At 45.2% G+C, this 17,974-nt stretch overlaps 1 protein-coding gene across 1 annotated transcript in view; it reads left to right on the plus strand.

The window, feature by feature from the left end:
• The first annotated feature begins 674 nt into the window (after positions 1-674).
• lingo3b (leucine rich repeat and Ig domain containing 3b) overlaps positions 675-17,974 on the plus strand; it is a 51,120-nt gene continuing 33,820 nt past the window's right edge. Inside the window, exon 1 of the mRNA XM_026149594.2 lies at positions 675-1,146. The gene's annotated coding sequence lies outside the window, so the exon portion shown is untranslated. The remainder of the gene's footprint in view (positions 1,147-17,974) is intronic.

Consider the following 17,974-nt stretch of genomic DNA (forward strand, 5'->3'; position numbering starts at 1 on the left):
AATCGGTGGCTGACTAAATACTTTTTTGCCCCACTGTATACCTCACCATCTGATTCAGATGTAGCCACAGCAGTGAATGGCCCTTATCATTTGTTATCAAGCCCATGCACATTGTCAGTTGGCACTTTCCTCTACCTGCTGGCACCCTCGCAAGGCTGTTATCATTCAGTGCAATCAGTGATAAAAAGAGAGCAACCTAGATGATGTAGGAAACGACTACGAATCGTGTAAAGGAGTAAATTAAAATACTGGCAAATTGAGCTCGGTTAACTGTGATTTACATGTACAACCCATGTTTGCTGGATTATTAGAAAAGTCTTAGAATTACCTTTAATATTACTGTTTTCTAAATGACTGCAGTACTAGCAGTAGTAGTAGGAGCACTACTAATCCTCTTATCTATTCTTACAAATACATCTGCTGTTTTTCTGTCTTCTAATCTTTGCTGTCATTCTTTTTATTCTTTATCCAGCCCTGTTGTTTAGAGGCTCCCTCAGCCATACGCTCGGCAGCACACTGAATTGTGAATCCTAACAGCCTGAGCAGTAGCAGATAGAGAGTGACTGAGAAAAGTGAGGGAGGGAGGGGGTTGGGGAGAGATAAAGAGCGAGAGAGCAGCGAGAGAGAGGTGAGAGAGAGAGAGAGATGAAAAGCATGCTAAACGAGAGAGAGGCGCTCATACTGAAGGAGGCAGAGGCAACAGCAACAGCACGCTCCTTTCCCCATTCCTCCCTCTCTTTTCCTCATAATCCCACAGCCATACCGGAGGGAGATGAAGGCTACCCTGACCAGCTGATGAGGACCGGCTGAAAGAGAGAAAAGTCTCAGCGTGAGCCCCCCTTCTTATTTTGGGACGTTAATCAACAAGGAGTGAACGGAGGCGCGTACACACGAGCGTGCCTGCGGGAGGGAGGGAGGGAGGGAGGGAGAAGGAGAGAGAGAAGAGGGGGATGAGTGGTACGTTTGGTACAGCTGCTGATGCCAAGGTCTGAGAGTGAGACAGACTGAGGGAGACCTGAGGCTCGGAGGGCTCGCACGTGCGGAGCGGCGTCAGAAACTTGCGGGCAACGAGAACAGGAAAACAGATTCACATACGCACACAGCTGGACAGATGAGGAGGGATCAGGGACCACGCTTCAGCCCTGGGTATGTTAACTTGTGCAGAACACACGCGCGCACACACACGGGCATGTACATCTTGTCCTCAACAGCCACTGTGATTTTTTCAAATAGAGCGCAGACACACTTGAAATGCAACAGTACACGTTTGCTGGGCTTAAGGGTTGACGACTACCCATCCTGACAAGGCTCCCTACTTGCCCTTAGATACTTGCAGGAAAGAAAAGAGAGTGAACAAGAGAGGTTATGTGTGTGTGTGTGTGTGTGTGTGTGTGTGTGTGTGTGTGTGTGTGTGTGTGTGTGTGTGTGTGTGTGTGTGTGTGTGTGTGTGTGTGATCATGCTTTCTTACTATCGCCTATCTGAATTGTGCACTCAGCTAGAGGTATTTAAAAAGGCTTCACAAGCTGACCAAGTGATGAATGTTAATAAACCTTCACTGATGGAATGCTGTCATGTTTCACATCGCCCGACTCTTCTAGTTATAACATCGCTCATTACATTACCTACATGAGTTATGCGCTCTGCTCACAGTCTGCAGTCTGTTTTTTTATCTGAAATGATAACCTGGCTGAAAAACAGCTGAAGTGAGGACTTGTTTGTTCACTCTGGTCTGAGACATGAATAGCTCTACTTTACCCATGCTACACTGCAGGATGCCATGTGTGGTAACGTGTCATGCGTGGTCATGTGTTATGTCATGTTGTGGCAGGGGGCATATGGCAATGTGTGTGTGTGTGTGTGTGTGTGTGTGTGTGTGTGTGTGTGTGTGTGTGTGTGTGTGTGTGTGTGTGTTGTGGCAGGGGGCATATGGCAAGTATGTCTTAGGTGCTTTAGCTATCAGCCCCCCCCCCCCCCCCCTTTTTCTTTGAATCTAACACCCCCCGCCTCGTTCTCAGTCTCATTCCTTTTCCACCATCTTCCTCCTTTCTCCATTTCCAATTATAGACTGTCACCTCTCTCCCTTTCCTCCTGATCCTATCTCCTGTTTCATTCTCTTGCTAAGCAATTACCTTTACCTGAATCTTCCCCTCTGGACATCATGGCTGGCTGGTTTTTCTGTCTGTCTCCTCAACAATGAAAGTGAAGGATAGGTGGTCATTTCATGGCCATTTTTTAATGGTTGCCTGAACCATGAGCAAAGGAGCAGCAGTGAAGCATGAGCACACAAGCCACTTCATGTTAATACCACTCAGATAGATCTGGAATAGATACATAAATATGAAGCTCAATCTGGGAGGAGTGGGGTGTTCAGTGTACAGATGAATTATGCCTCTAATCATGGAATCAGCTCATTACTTCCTGCTCCTCATTAACTTGTTTGGGTTTCTAACTTTATCGCTGCTCGGTCTTGTCTTCCTGAAAACTAAACAGGAAAAAGAACTCACTCAGACACTGCTGGCAGGCAGATAGCTCCAAGCATACAGGCAAACTTGCTGTTTGTGTCTGAGAGTTTTTTCTGCACTCACGGACTCTTCAGCTACCTCTATTCCTGTTGCTTTACCCTCTTTCTATAATCGCCACTGGTAATGAGCCAGCCTTCACACACGTATACAAAGACATGCACTTATTCCCACCTTCCCACCATCAGTATGACCCTTTAAGTGCAGACGCTTGCCAACTACCTGAAGCATAATATCGCTGTCCTCTCTGCTGCCAAGTCTGCGTAGTGTGTGAAAAGACCAAGACTGGAAATGAGACACTGTTGAATCAATGAGAAGTTAGATAAGAGAAAGAGAATGTCACGAATAGAAGGATGAAGAAGGCAAGCGCGACATAAAATTAAACAGGAGGAGATTAAAGTGATGTAGTGAAAGGCTCGTCAGAGGGATATTTAGGACAGAAAGGGCCGAGAGTGTGACAGGAAAGTGGGAGAATGTGGGTGGAACTGTTTGGCCTCTGTGTTGACAGGTGCTTATTGCAGATGTGTTTTTCCAGTGAGTGGACATGCTGGCAACGTGATAGTTTTCAGCCACCCGTGGGGAAGAAGGTGATGAAAAAGAATGAAGAGGATGAGATCATTGCTGGAAACAAAATCTTTACAAAAGAAAATCGTTTTTTGTACAAGTTGTATTTTATTTTAACTTTTTTTCCCATTATTCCATGTTATAGTAGGTGGGCACAGAGCTTGTAAAGAAGACAACTGACTTTCCAAACACCTTTATTTAGTGGTAGAAGCGAGCTTATCTGAAATGTCTGTGATAAATCCACATTAAAGAAAAAGACTTATTCACCCACATCTATGCCAATTACCATACTTTTCCGAGCAGACGTGCTTTTGCGAGTTTGACTGTTGTGTGGACATATGTCTGTCTGGAAGGGGAAACACTGAGCACTTGAGAACATTGTAAGGTTTACATGTAAAAACTAATATTGTATTTAAAAATTTACCACAAGCTTCTATGCTCATTACTTTTAAATATATTGCCTTTTTAAATTGGTTGCTTCTTTTTGAAACACCCTGTACTCTCAGAAAATAGAAGTTACTCCTCCACACATGTGAGACTTTTTAACTAAACCTAACATAGACCTGAAAGAGCTGAGATCAGAATGTTTAATGAACATGAATGCCTATTTTAAGCCTTACAACTCAGCATTATTATGTGTGGGCTGGGTACCTTTGACATTTAAACCAATACCGGAACCAATTTGATTTATACTCTAAAAAGTACCAGGTTCCTCTACCCGGCCCCAATTTCTCATTCAGCTCATTTACATCAGCAGCACACTTTCCTTTCAATGAACAAGCTCTTTTTTTTTCTTTTTTTTTTTTCTTTTTGCCTGTCAATGAACAAGCTCTAACGTGACCTTTAGCACTGGGCTAAAGATTTCCTGGAGATGGTAGAGACCAAAACTGGAGCTAAAAAGATGAATTTGTCAGATGGCTAGAAAGTGTGACTGTAAGTGAATGACTGTGTTTCTCTGACACTGAAGAATCTGTACAGTTGTTTTCCCTCCAGGGTGGTCAAGGTACTAGACTTTCAAACTCAATACCAATATCCAGGAAAATACTCAATGCTTGATACAGTTTTTGAAAATTTTGACCCCATCCTGCAAGAACAGAAGTAATTGCAAGCAAGTCTTATTTTGAAAAATTGAACCAGACGCTGCCTGTATTTTAAAACTGACCTCACAACTGGCTTTAAAAAAATACGAAACACATTTTGAAAAATTATTGTAAAAGTAGAAAAGTTTATCATCTTGTTCACATCTTCCCTGCAGTGTCTATCTCACCCACTGTTCTCACTGCTCCACCTCAGTCTACAGCTTTTCTCCTCAGCTCTTCAAGACTGAAGTTGTCTGATTCGGCTGCTGTGCTCCAGATTTCTCTCTTTATTTGCTTGGATTAGTTCTCCACACATTCATCTATGGTTTTCTTGCTGGTCTGCACAGTGAGAAACTTCTGACTGTGCCCATTCTCCACATGTCCGTAATCTGCTCTGTCACGGCTCAATATTCCACCCGTGATCTGTTCAGCCTACAGTAATTATTTATCTTTTATTTAACTAAAGTCAACTAGCTACCACGTTAAGGATAACAGGTGGCTAGTGTGGCTATTGGTTAACTGCTAATAGTTAGATGGCTAATATTGACATGTGCACTTCCATGCTGTTGAAACGGGACCTTTACAGACCTCTGATAGTGTTTCAGTGTTATGAATGTCCAGTATTTCACCTGTTATTGAGGGGAAGAGCTTTGTGTCTACTTGTTTGTGTGAAGTTGTTTACACTGTTTGTTGTAAATGAGTGACTCCGGTATTAATTTTAGCATTGATTAATATCTGAGTATCGATTTTTATTTGTCATGGTGAATTGGATTAAAGGACTCAGGTGCAAGACTCCTTGCAGAATGACAGTGGATTTATTTACAGTGAAAAGGTGAGTTAACAGTTCGAGTCTATAATCCAAAAAGGGCAGTGCAGTGATACGGCGACCTCTCCTCACGGTGACAGTGCAGTAATAATCCACAACAACTCCTGGTGCCGGCTCCTCCTCCAATCCTTGAACCCTGGAGGCAGATGAGAAAAAACACACGCTCAATAACGAAAACGTCCTCTCCTTCACAAACCGGGTATGCTAATCATGACTACGCTACCCGGTTTAGTTCAACGTTCCAGCGTTGGTTGTGACTCAACCGCCCCGTTAAATACGTCTGCGCTGGCAAGGTAATTCTGCACAGGTGCGATGATTCTAGCTTAGGACACTCCCCTCCGGTCAACTGCCGTTCCGTGCCACAGCTTCCGGAAGTACATGTTCCAGCAGAAAAACACATGCCCAGGATGGAGAGGAGAACACGACACAGTACACACAAACACCACAACAAATTGGCAAGACGATCAGTGAGGACCGTCTAGCCATGACAGTACCCCCCCATTAACGGGAGCCCCCCGGCGACCGACCAAATTTGTCAGGGTGCCGGCGGCGGAATTCCTTCACCATAGCATCATCCAGAATCGCAGACCGCGGCACCCAAGCACGCTCTTCCGGACCATACCCCTCCCAATCCACCAAAAACTGGAAGCCCCTACCGCGACGCCTGGCATCCATAATCCGCGTGATGGCATAAGCAGGAGCGCCGGCAACAACCCGGGCGGGTGGCGGGGGCCTGGAAGGCGGGCACAAAGGGCTGGTCCGGACCGGTTTCACCTGGGAAACATGAAACACATTATGAATCCTCATGTTGCGAGGAAGGGCCAAACGAACAGACACCGGATTCAACACAGCTTGGATCGAAAAGGGCCCAATAAAACGCGGGGCCAACTTCTTGGATTCAGTTCGTAAGGGAATATACCTGGAAGAGAGCCACACCTGCTGTCCAACACGATAGGCAGGGGCCGGAGTGCGGCGACGATCGGCCAACCTCTTATTCTGCGCCGTCGTCCTCAACAGAGCCGCCTTGGTGGCGCGCCACGCCCACCTGCAGCGTCTCATATGATGCTGAACAGAGGGAACGGCCAGCTCACCTTCAGTGATGGCAAGTAATGGTGGCTGGTACCCCAGCGACGCTTCAAACGGAGACACGCCAGTGGCTGCCGACGTGCTGGAATTGTGGGCGTACTCAATCCAAGCCAACTGGTCACTCCAGGTGGATTGGTTCGAGGAAACCACACAGCGTAACATGGTTTCCAACTCCTGATTCGCCCTCTCCGCCTGACCGTTCGTCTGAGGATGAAAACCTGAAGACAAACTCACACGGGCCCCTAGTCCTGAACAAAACGCCCTCCAGACCCGGGAAGTAAAATGGGGGCCCCGATCAGAAACAATGTCTTGTGGAATCCCATGTAACCGAAAAACATGCTCGGTAAGGAGCCGAGCCGTCTCTAAGGCAGTCGGGAGTTTGGGCAACGCCACAAAGTGCGCCGCCTTGGAAAAACGATCTACAACAGTTAGTATGGTCGTGTTACCTGATGACGACGGTAGACCAGTGACAAAATCCAAAGCAACATGCGACCAGGGGCGCTTGGGGACTGGCAGAGGGTGCAAGAGACCGGCCTGGGGGGCACTGGGGGTCTTATTACGAGCGCAGATAGGGCAGGCCGCAACGTAGCTCCCACGATGCAAGTGGCGGGCAGAATGGGTCTTTGCTTCTCTCCGTCATCCGTGTGTGGTGCAAATTGGCGTGAGAGAGCATCGGGTTTTGTGTTGCGTGATCCTGGTCTGTAGGTTATAGTGATATTGAAACGTGTAAAGAACAGGGCCCACCTGGCTTGACGTGCGTTAAAACGCTTAGCTGCCTGGATATACGCCAAGTTCTTATGGTCCGTCCAAACCACAACGGGGTGTTCACTTCCCTCCAACCAGTGCCTCCATTCCTCCAGGGCCAGCTTGATGGCGAGGAGCTCCCGATCGTCCACGTTGTAATTCTGTTCCGCTTGGGTCAGCCGTCGAGAGAAGTAGGCACATGGATGCAGCTTGCCACCCACCCGCTGGGAGAGAACGGCCCCCACCCCCGAATCCGATGCGTCCACTTCCACCACAAATGGTCGGGTGAGGTCAGCCTGGATCAAAATGGGAGCAGAGGAAAACAGTTGTTTCAAACGAGCAAATGCCTGCTGCGCGGAACTAGACCATAGAAAGGGCAGTTTGGGAGAAGTGAGTTGTGTGAGGGGAGAAACCACCTGGCTAAAGTTCCTGATGAACCTCCTGTAAAAGTTGGCGAACCCAATAAACCTTTGCAGTTCTCGACGCGTCTTGGGTTCGGGCCACTCCACCACTGCCTTCACCTTAGCAGGATCGGCTCGTAGCCGCCCCTCCTCCACAATAAAGCCCAAAAACGGCACAGACTGAACATGAAACTGGCATTTCTCACCCTTGACGAAAAGTCGATTTTCCAGCAGACGCTGCAGCACCAGTCGCACCTGTTTCACATGTTCGGCTCGAGTCTTAGAGAAGATGAGAATGTCGTCTAAATAGACAAACACAAAATGATTAATAAAGTCACGCAGCACATCATTAACCATTGCTTGGAAGACAGCAGGGGCGTTGGTGAGTCCGAATGGCATGACCAGATATTCGAAGTGCCCCAAATGGGTGTTAAACGCCGTCTTCCATTCATCCCCCTCACGAACACGAACCAGGTGGTATGCATTACGGAGATCGAGTTTGGAGAAGATAGTCGCCCCTTGGAGTAGTTCAAACGCTGAGACAAGAAGAGGGAGGGGATATCTGTTCTTGACGGTGATCTTGTTCAGGCCCCGAAAATCAATACAGGGGCGGAGAGACCTGTCCTTCTTCTGTACAAAGAAGAATCCAGCCCCCAGAGGGGATGTAGATGGGCGAATCAAGCCGGCAGCGAGAGAGTCTGTAATGTAGCGCTCCATGGTCTCACGTTCAGGCTTTGAGATGCTGTAAAGCCGGCTGGTGGGTAATGGGGCGCCAGGGTGCAGATCTATCCCGCAATCATAAGGGCGATGAGGCGGGAGAGACACTGCTAGGTCTTTGCTGAATACTTGAGCCAGGTCGTGGTACTCTGGAGGGACGGCTGAGAGATCGGGTGCCTTCACCTGAGCCGCCGGATTTAGGGGCACTAAACTGGGCACCGCTGCACGTAAACAATGTTCATGGCACCACTCGCTCCAGCCTGTCACGCGTCCCTGAGCCCAGTCGATCTGCGGATTGTGCTGTTTGAGCCATGGGAACCCCAAGACCAATGGGGTGCCGGGGGCTTTAAACAGAAACAGGGAAACTCTCTCAACATGGTTACCAGAAAGAACTAAAGTCAGATCAACAGTGCGATGGGTTATTGCCGCTAACGGGCTGCCGTTAAGAGCTGAAACCTGAAGAGGCTCCCGGAGAGGAACCGCGGGGAAGCCCAACTGCCTAGCGAGCAATTCATCCAAAAAATTCTGTTCAGCTCCAGAGTCCACTAATGCACGGCACTGGTGAGTGTGAGATTGAAAAACCAACTTAGCAGAACAACTCAGATGGGGAGCAATGTTCATGGTCGCACCCGTCAGTACTCCCACAGCTACTGACGGGCCTGGTCGTTTCCCCGAGAGGGGCATGCGTCAGCAAAATGTCCCTTCTTTCCACATGCAAAACACTCACCCGTCTGGCGTCTCTTCCTCCAATCTGTGGAGCTCAACCGTGCTCCGCCTAACTGCATCGGCTGCTCCTCCTCTTCCGCTGACCGCGGGTCCGTCCCCTTCCACTCCAGGGCCGGTAATCCAGTCCGCCACCCAGCGCCTCCCGGTGTCCGCTTGCTGAACTCCCGAAGGTGATCGTCCAACTTAATACATAAATTAATCAATGCACTCAAGGTTTTAGGCAATTCTTTGGAAGCCAACTCACGCTTCAGTCCCTCGTTCAGACTGTTCAAGAAAGCTCCCCGGAGCGCCGTCTCCTCCCAACCAGTCTCCTCAGCAAGAATCCAGAAATCCACCGAAAAGTCAGCGACACTCCTCCGGCCCTGTTTCAAAACAAACATCCTATGTGCCGCACTGTCAGGGTTAGTTCCTTTATCAAAAACACTTCGAAATTTGCTCAAAAAATCAGTGTAGGAAATCTGAGGCTGGGAGTTTAGGACCGCTTGTGCCCACTGCAAGGCTCGACCTGTCAACAGCTCCACCATCAGGGTGATTTTAGAACAATCAGTGGCGTAAGCCTGAGGCTGCTGCCTAAACGTGAGGGCACACTGCATTAAAAATCCCCTACTCTTGTCCAAATCTCCGGAAAATTTTTCTGGGACTGGCAACAAATGTTCACGCCGTGGCAGAGGAGGGGAGGGGGGCAGTGGGCAAGCAGCAGCGACGTTGATCGGAGGTGGCACTGGTAAAGGCCCCCCAGCAGCTCCAGGTGGAGATAGCAACATACCTTTTAGCTCTGTCACAACCTGGATTAGCGCTGATTGCTCCTTGGAGAAATGTTGTAACATGTTCTCATGGCGTTCTAGTAGCGCCGCCTGGAGCGACAGCTCGCGCCGCCAAGGTGCCGAGTCCGCTGAGTCCACTTGGCTGGAACGTTCTGTCATGGTGAATTGGATTAAAGGACTCAGGTGCGAGACTCCTTGCAGAATGACAGTGGATTTATTTACAGTGAAAAGGTGAGTTAACAGTTCGAGTCTATAATCCAAAAAGGGCAGTGCAGTGATACGGCGACCTCTCCTCACGGTGACAGTGCAGTAATAATCCACAACAACTCCTGGTGCCGGCTCCTCCTCCAATCCTTGAACCCTGGAGGCAGATGAGAAAAAACACACGCTCAATAACGAAAACGTCCTCTCCTTCACAAACCGGGTATGCTAATCATGACTACGCTACCCGGTTTAGTTCAACGTTCCAGCGTTGGTTGTGACTCAACCGCCCCGTTAAATACGTCTGCGCTGGCAAGGTAATTCTGCACAGGTGCGATGATTCTAGCTTAGGACACTCCCCTCCGGTCAACTGCCGTTCCGTGCCACAGCTTCCGGAAGTACATGTTCCAGCAGAAAAACACATGCCCAGGATGGAGAGGAGAACACGACACAGTACACACAAACACCACAACAAATTGGCAAGATGATCAGTGAGGACCGTCTAGCCATGACATTATTTATTTATGTATTATTGACAACTCTACCCCTTAGTACCAAATATTTACCAAAAGAATGTGTTATCATCTGTAGGATAGTGCACTTATTGTGTTAACTATATGAGGCGCTCATACCCCAAAGTTGTTTTTACATCTTGATGTGCAGGTTGGTAAAAATCAACAGTTTTCTTTGTTTCAGAATTTTTTTCAGCTTCTTGCAGATCAGCCCTCAATTTTGTGAGCACTGTTGTATTCTCACCAATACCAATCATGGAGGAATAAGATATATGTGAAAGGATCAAGCTTCAGGGAGCAAAATTTGAGCATTATGTGTCCACCGGAGGAGACGCGTGAAAAGAGGAAAGATTCTTGTGCAATGAAAGGATTTGATTGAGACAATGACCGGGGGTATGTGGGCTTGCTGAAAGAGCTTTTGATGTCAGTGTGTGCACAAGTGTCTGCACGCGCTTTTGTGTGTATACATGTTTGTGTGTGTGTGTGTGTGTGTGTGTGTGTGTGTGTGTGTGTGTGTGTGTGTGTGTGTGTGTGTGTGTGAGAGAGAGAGAGAGAGAGAGAGAGAGAGAGAGAGAGGACAATAGTCAACCTTGAGGTTAAGAATGAGGTCCAGCATGGCGGATTGTTTTTATTAGATTGCTCGATCGCGAATGAGGTGATTGCACGGACAAGGGCAGAGAGTCACATCCACACCGCCCACGTCTGCCCACACACACGCACATCCATGCTCAGCTACACACACAAACACACACACACAATAAAACACTAGTCCTTATTAAAGTCTTGAATTGCAGTACGGAGGCTCATGTTGCATTAGAGGTCGCTCAGAAACTGAAGTTAATGGTCTTACTTCCAGTATCATTCAGCGTGTGTTCTGTGAGGTTATTAGGCCTTTAAGGTGCTGGCCGCTGGTGAAGCCTCCCATGTACAGCGTAAAGTAAAGGGCATGATTCCAGTCAATAATGAACAAGCAGGCGGCTGCTGCAGGCCAAATAACATGCAGGTGAAAAGTACAACACTTCTGCGGCCTCAGCCTCCTCCTTCTTTCACTTGCTGTTTCTCTTTCCTTCACTTTTTCCTTCGTGATGAATTATTCTTCCTCACACTTTTGCCCTGTTTTCTTCACGCTGCCCTTTCACTTTCCATTTCTCCTTCTTTAATTTACTTTCTCGGCTGCGTTTTCTCAGACGTGACCCCTGAGCGCTCCAGGTTCTGCTGTTCATTCACTATGCACATGGTTTCTGTCTCTTTTGTCTCCCTGCTGCTTGGGTCCGATAGGAAAAGTTTTAAGGTCACCTGCTATCTCTTGCCTAGCTCTCATAATGAATTAGCATTTGGCTTTGCTTCATTATTCAGTCTGACACAACCATCCCTTGAGTTATTCTCAATGTCTTTACAATTAAACGCTCAAATTCAATTTAGCCATGATTAAGTAACTAAATCTCTCCTTTCTAATTACAAAACTCTCCCCTGCTGAGAGATACAAAGTCCTTAAAGGTGTGTCCATCCCATTTTCATGTTAAAGAGTTTAACACCAGCTTGATAGAGCCACGAAAGAGTCTCATTTTGCCGACATTAAGTGCTTGTCTTGTCTTTTAAAAGAAACCTTTCATTGTTGCATGTGTGTGGCGCTTTTGTCTTCCTTGACACCTCACTCTGAACACTCCTAATAAGGTTTCTTGCTCATCCACACAGAGCAGAAAAATAACTGTTGAAGACAAACAGCCTTTTGTGGCAGCATCGCATAACTGCATTTAATGTCACACTCTGCCAACAGCTATTACTATCACAGTTCTCATTCAAAACAGAGAAAAAGGAAGTCATGGAAATACAGAGACTTTGTGTTGACTATGAAAAATACACAGTTTGGCTCTTAGAGTTGTCACATTAAAGCTAGCAGTTAATGACCTTGAACAGGCAGCGCTGTGTTGACGCTTACTGTGATTCTCTATAATATCTGCAAATTTCATTTTATTTGTATTCAACCGGCATTTGAAATACATAAAAATGAACATAAAAATGAGAAGAGACTGTTTTGCACCAGCACATCCAGACTTATGTCATCAAACCAGTAGTTCACGGCAATCTCCACACCTCCACCTGTTTACACCATTGCATGACTTTTGATTCTAAATTTTCTCCAGAGTTTTATCATCTCTCAAAAACCAGACGTCTGGGTACTCATCACTAAGCAACAATGTCTTTGTTATTCAAATCAGCCTGCTGTTGTGCTCAATCAACGGCTGTTTCCACTGTCCAATTGGCCAATTAGAGCTGTACAGACGGGGTTAGTAGCAGCACAGAGCTAGCAGTTTAAGAACATCCATGAAAGGAGTTGCCACATTAAAAGAAAACAAGTGGTAAGACCTGCACCTTTGTAAATAATGAGCCAGCATCCCACATTAACTCATCAATACTACTCAGACCTCAAGAGAAAACCAGATAGCTTCTGGTATCCAAAAGAGAAATCTTTTCCCCCGCCTGCAGATATCTGTTTACACAGATTTGTGTACCAAATGTACCAAATCTAAAATTAAAGTGTTTATTTGATGAAGTGAAAAACATTAATCTCTCATGAGAAATCAGCACTGTGGCTTATGTTTCACATGAATTTTACACTGGCAATCATTACTGAGTGGTTTGGAGAAAAGCAACCAAACAAAAAACAGCTTGGATTCAGGAGAAAGACGGATGGCTGCCCCTCTCTGTGGCTGCCCCTCTCTGATCCTGATCTGGCAGAGGTTTCTTCCTGTTAAAAGGGAGTTTTTCCTCCCCACTGTCGCCAAGTTCTTGCTCATAGCAGGTCATCTTATCGATGGGGTTTTTTCTGCATTATTGTAGTGTCTTTACCTTACAACATAGAGTACCTTGAGGCGACTGTTGCTGTTAATTGGCGCTATATAAAAACATTTGAACAAAACTAAGACAAACTTAAAAGAAAAAACATACATATACTTTTTTGAGCAATGTAGAGAAGCCAACACATAAAGAGACCATGAAGACCATTGGTTCTCAAATAAATTAGTATGTCAGTAAAAAGCTCTGAAAGCTCTGTGTGGCCTTTAAGTTAGGAGTAATTTGTGATACAACATCTGTGTGGTTACCTTTTAAATGAGACTCCAACTACCTTCAACTACCTCACGGGTGTTCAGCTGAATCAGAAAGGCTGACACAAAAGCTGAGCTTGTTTTAAGTCTCACCACCTGTTGCTGTAAAAGGAACTGGTTCCAACAACTCAGTGTGTGTGTGTGTGTGTGTGTGTGTGTGTGTGTGTGTGTGTGTGTGTGTGTGTGTGTGTGTGTGTGTGTGTGTGTGTGCGTGTGTGTGTGTGTGTGCGTGCGTGCGTGCGTGTGTGTGTGTGTGTTTGTGGCAGTCCTCCCATTACTTCACCTGCATGAATAAAGGAATCGTGTTTCTCAGACTTCATTAAAAGTTGATGCAGGTCATGAAGTGTGCGGCTTTGCTCACCGCAGATGCTAATGCAGGTCAAGGAGATAACGTTCATGCGTGCATATGTGTGTGTTTGTGAGAGCGTAGCCATCCCTGCCTTTTGTTAATTGAATGTTGAATGCAGGTTAAATTGTATAATCTTATCTTTTAATAATGCAGCTGAACTAAGGATAACACACAGGATATTGTGGCTCCACGTTCTACTCTCTGCTTCTCTGCTTCTCTGTACTCCGTCTATGTGTGCGAGATAAAGGAGGTGAAAGTGTTATTACGCAGTTGTGTGATAATTAATTTTTGAATTCATGTGACGCCCTGAAGTGACCTAGTTTGACATTTAAACATACTGATGTACAATATTCTCAAAACTGCTGATGCAAGTGATTGGCTTCCACTTCCACAGTGTGTGTGTGTGTGTGTGTGTGTGTGTGTGTGTGTGTGTGTGTGTGTGTGTGTGTGTGTGTGTGTGTGTGTGTGTGTGTGTGTGCATTGCCATGTAATGCCATCTGTAGGCCCAACCTTTTGGCAGGGGGGACGTTATTCATTAATTCTAACAGCATGATTTCGAGCCATGAACACTCTTCAAATGTTTCTGTGTGTATGTGTGTGTGTGTGTGTGTGTGTGTGTGTGTGTGTGTGTGTGTGTGTGTGTGTGTGTGTGTGTGTGTGTGTTCCTGTCTAGCTATCTTTGTGAGGACCAAAATCTGCATTCTACTATACTTGTGAGAACCAACAGTCACTTGTGAGGACACACTCACTGGTCCTCACAATTTTGAAGGCCTTTTTGAGGCTCAAAATGTGGTTTTAGTGTCAGGGTTACAATTAGGTTATGGTTGGGTTTAGGGGAAGGGTTAGGCATTCATTTTTAATGGTTAGGGTTAGGGGTTAGGGGCTAGGGAAACCATTATGTCAATGAAGGTCCTCACTAAGATAGCTGAACGGGCTTGCGTGTGTAGGTGTGTGTGTGTCTGCAGTGCACGCTCTTTACACACATAAGGTCAGTGAGTCTCACTCGTACGCTTCATTTTCCTCTTTCTCTCTCTGTCACTCTCTTTCTCTCTTTCATCTGTGATTCTCAGTAGATGAACGTCTCTCTGATCCATAAGAACTCTGTTAAGGAATGCCGTATTGCTATTGATTCCCTCTCTGATCCCTCAGTTTGTGCAGGCACAACACAAACGGTGCGGCGTTGAGAGGACGGCTCGGCTGATAGCTGTGATGGAGTGCTGTGCCCCAGTCCTGCAAATTGGATTTTAATGATTCAAGTATCATTTTGTGAACACTGCTCACTGCTCCCCACAGACATTAAAATGTGATTTCCTCCACAAAAGGCAGAGAGAGAAACGGCTGGAGAGGAAAATAAAATGTTTTGGAGAAGTTGAAATGCCTTTAAGGGCAATTTACATTTGTGTGACTGTGTTTTAGATTAAAGTCAAGCTAACTTACTAAGCAATCAATAAGCAGAACTAAAACTGACAAACTAAAACTTGCAATTACCAGAACACAATATTTTTTCTTTCACTGGGAGAACTAGCTTTCACTTGATGATTGAAATGATGGGTCTTATGAAATCTAAACATTGTACAGATGAAACAGACAAAGTACGACACTATACATCATAGCTCAAGCATCTGCCTTGTTTTTCTTTTCACCCCTGCAGTCGATCACACCACATCCACCCACCAGGTGTTGTGTGGTTTTATACCTGCCATCTAGCCTTTGTTTTTCTGTCACATCATGGAAGGCTGCTTGCTCTTGTTGTTTCACTCTTGTTGTCTGCTTCCTTGTTGTCCCAGTTTTCCACCTGTAAGCTTCAATTTGCACTTTAATAACCCACTAAAACTGTTTCTGCCTGCCTGCTCATGTCTGCACTTGGGTCCTCCTTCTTCATCTTCATGTACAAACTGGGGCAGAGTGGGCTTGTTGAAAAGGGTAAGAACTTTATATAATCATAATTTATAAACTACAAAACTATGACAACGATTTGAACCATACATTTCCAGTTTGGGTTCATTACTCGATAAGACCTGGAGTTGCCACTTATTTTCAGTTTCTTGTGCAGCTTCTAATATTTCACTGTGGTTCTTCTTCTGATGAGATTTCAGTGAACAGTAGATGAATCAGCTAAAGGATACGATGTCTCTCTCAGGTCCTGTGCCAATTTCTGAAGAACATAACTTTCAGATGCTGTTCATCTGGTGTAGATAGTTTTTTAGTCTATCTACCCATTTATTCTTTTGTCTTCAACTTGTCAACTTAAGGACACAATGCACACCAAGACGCGATATGCCAAGGTTTTGTGCAACAGCTCTTTGGGAATCAGTTTGTTGTCTGATCTGTTAATAGATTCAGCTAAATACATGGGAACAAATGATGTGTTTTGTGACAAGCTGCTAGTAACAAACTGCTAAAGATAAAATGTTGAAATGGTAGTTACCTAAATTTTGTGTAAACACAAAACTAGCTCATCACTTGAGTTAGTCTGTATAATAAAGTCTATGTATAAAGAAATGAGAGGTGGCTCAAGACTTTTGCACAGTGTTGTACAACTTTTCTAGCTTGGGCCATGCTTGAGTACTGATGAGAAACACCAGAATCAGAAGAAATGTTTTCACAACAAATCCTCTTTTTTTTTGTTTTGTTTTTTTAATCGCTTCATGAAAAAAGTACTTCATAGCTGTGGTATCATGAGTGTTTCCTCAGGCACAGAGTGAAGAAAAATCCAGTTTTCTGTAAACTGTATCTGGCTTGAATTATTTTTTCTCACTCCTTTGGGAGTAATTAGTCTTGTTCAGTGTAGATGGACGGATTTTCTCTGCTGTCCTTCAGCGCTGACCCCCTATTCTGCACACACACATACGCACATACATTTCGCTCTGAGGGAACACAGATTCAGACATTACTTCTGCCTCACTGCTACACAAACAGGCTTGCAAAATGCCTCAGGACAGTTCACCATTGGCGTACACACATATATACACAGAGACCCACACATTCGTCCAGGGTCGCATGTTCGTCGTCACCCTTCCTGCAGAACTGGAGGCATGTGAAAGTCACTTGGGCATGCCAGCACATGCGTGTCGTTGTTGTCTTTTATGCATGTCACGTATAATGAAAGGGCCAACAGTTGAGTCACTGTGCAAATGTATTCAATATCTGTTAAAGTTCGTGTAGACCTGAAGGTTAGCTGCCTCTTCAAAGTGATTTGGTTGGCATCTCCTCTCGTTTATACAGCAAAACTGCCTCAAATCATTCACTCCATTGCGTGTTGCCTTTTAGCAAGGCAGTTGGGGCATTTTTGTTTTATTATTTGAAAGCAAAGTACAGACAATAGAGGCTGCAACCACAGAGATCGCTCTGTCTCCCTGAAAAGGTAAAACAAAGACAGCCTGAATTATTAATGTGCACATTTACATTCCCATTTATAAAGAGCAGCTCCTCATCAGCTCTTGCGTGACAGATTCTGTAGCGCCACGTGTCCCCTGACTCACTTTGTAACAACCGCTTGTTAAATTGAGGTTTGTTTAAAAAGGACACAAGCCTGTGGCAATTTGGCTCTTCTTCTGTAGATCATCTTTTTTTCGTAAATTACCAAATTGACAAAAGTTTTTCTAGGTGCTCTCTTCAGAAAAAAAAGTTAAAAGTTACACTATGCAGTGTTTTCAGTTCAGGATAGCAAAATCATCCAAAATCCTCTTTATCATGTACTCAGTTTTCTCTTATTGTTACTATTTGTCCTCATCAAGACTTCATCATGACTAAAGATGCCAGGACATAACTTTAACACTGACCTACACTTACAGTGCTGTGAGATATCTATCCCCTTCCCACCCCCATCGCCCCACCCCATATTTCTGACACTTAAATGTTTCACATGATTAAACAAATTTAATATTAGTCAAAGAATGAATACAAACACTGTTTTAAAATGATAACTTAATTTATTTTGGGGGAAAAAGCTAACAAAACCTACCTCTCATTATGTAAAAAAGAAATATCCATTGGTCTTGAAAAAAAGCCTCCAGGAATTCCAGGGAACCACAGTCAGAGCCTTTATACACAAAAGGAAGAAACTTGGAACAGTGGTGAACTTTCCAGGAGTGAAAATGACTCCAAGAGCGCACTGTCAACTCATCCAGGAGGTCACAAAAGAACTCAAAACAACATCCAAAGAACTGCAGGCCTCATTTGCCTCAGTTAAGGTCAAAGTTCATGATTCAACAATAAGAAAGAGACTGGGCAAAAATGGCATCCACGGGAGAGTTTTTGGCGATACCCACTGCTGAGCAAAAAGACCACAAAGGCTTATATCACATTTGCCAAAAAATATCTTGATGATCCCCAAGACTTTGGGAAAATTTTCTGTGGACTGACGAAACAAAAACTG

This window comes from Astatotilapia calliptera, chromosome 18 (assembly GCF_964374335.1).
Source record: "Astatotilapia calliptera chromosome 18, fAstCal68.1, whole genome shotgun sequence".
Lineage (NCBI taxonomy): Eukaryota > Metazoa > Chordata > Actinopteri > Cichliformes > Cichlidae > Astatotilapia > Astatotilapia calliptera.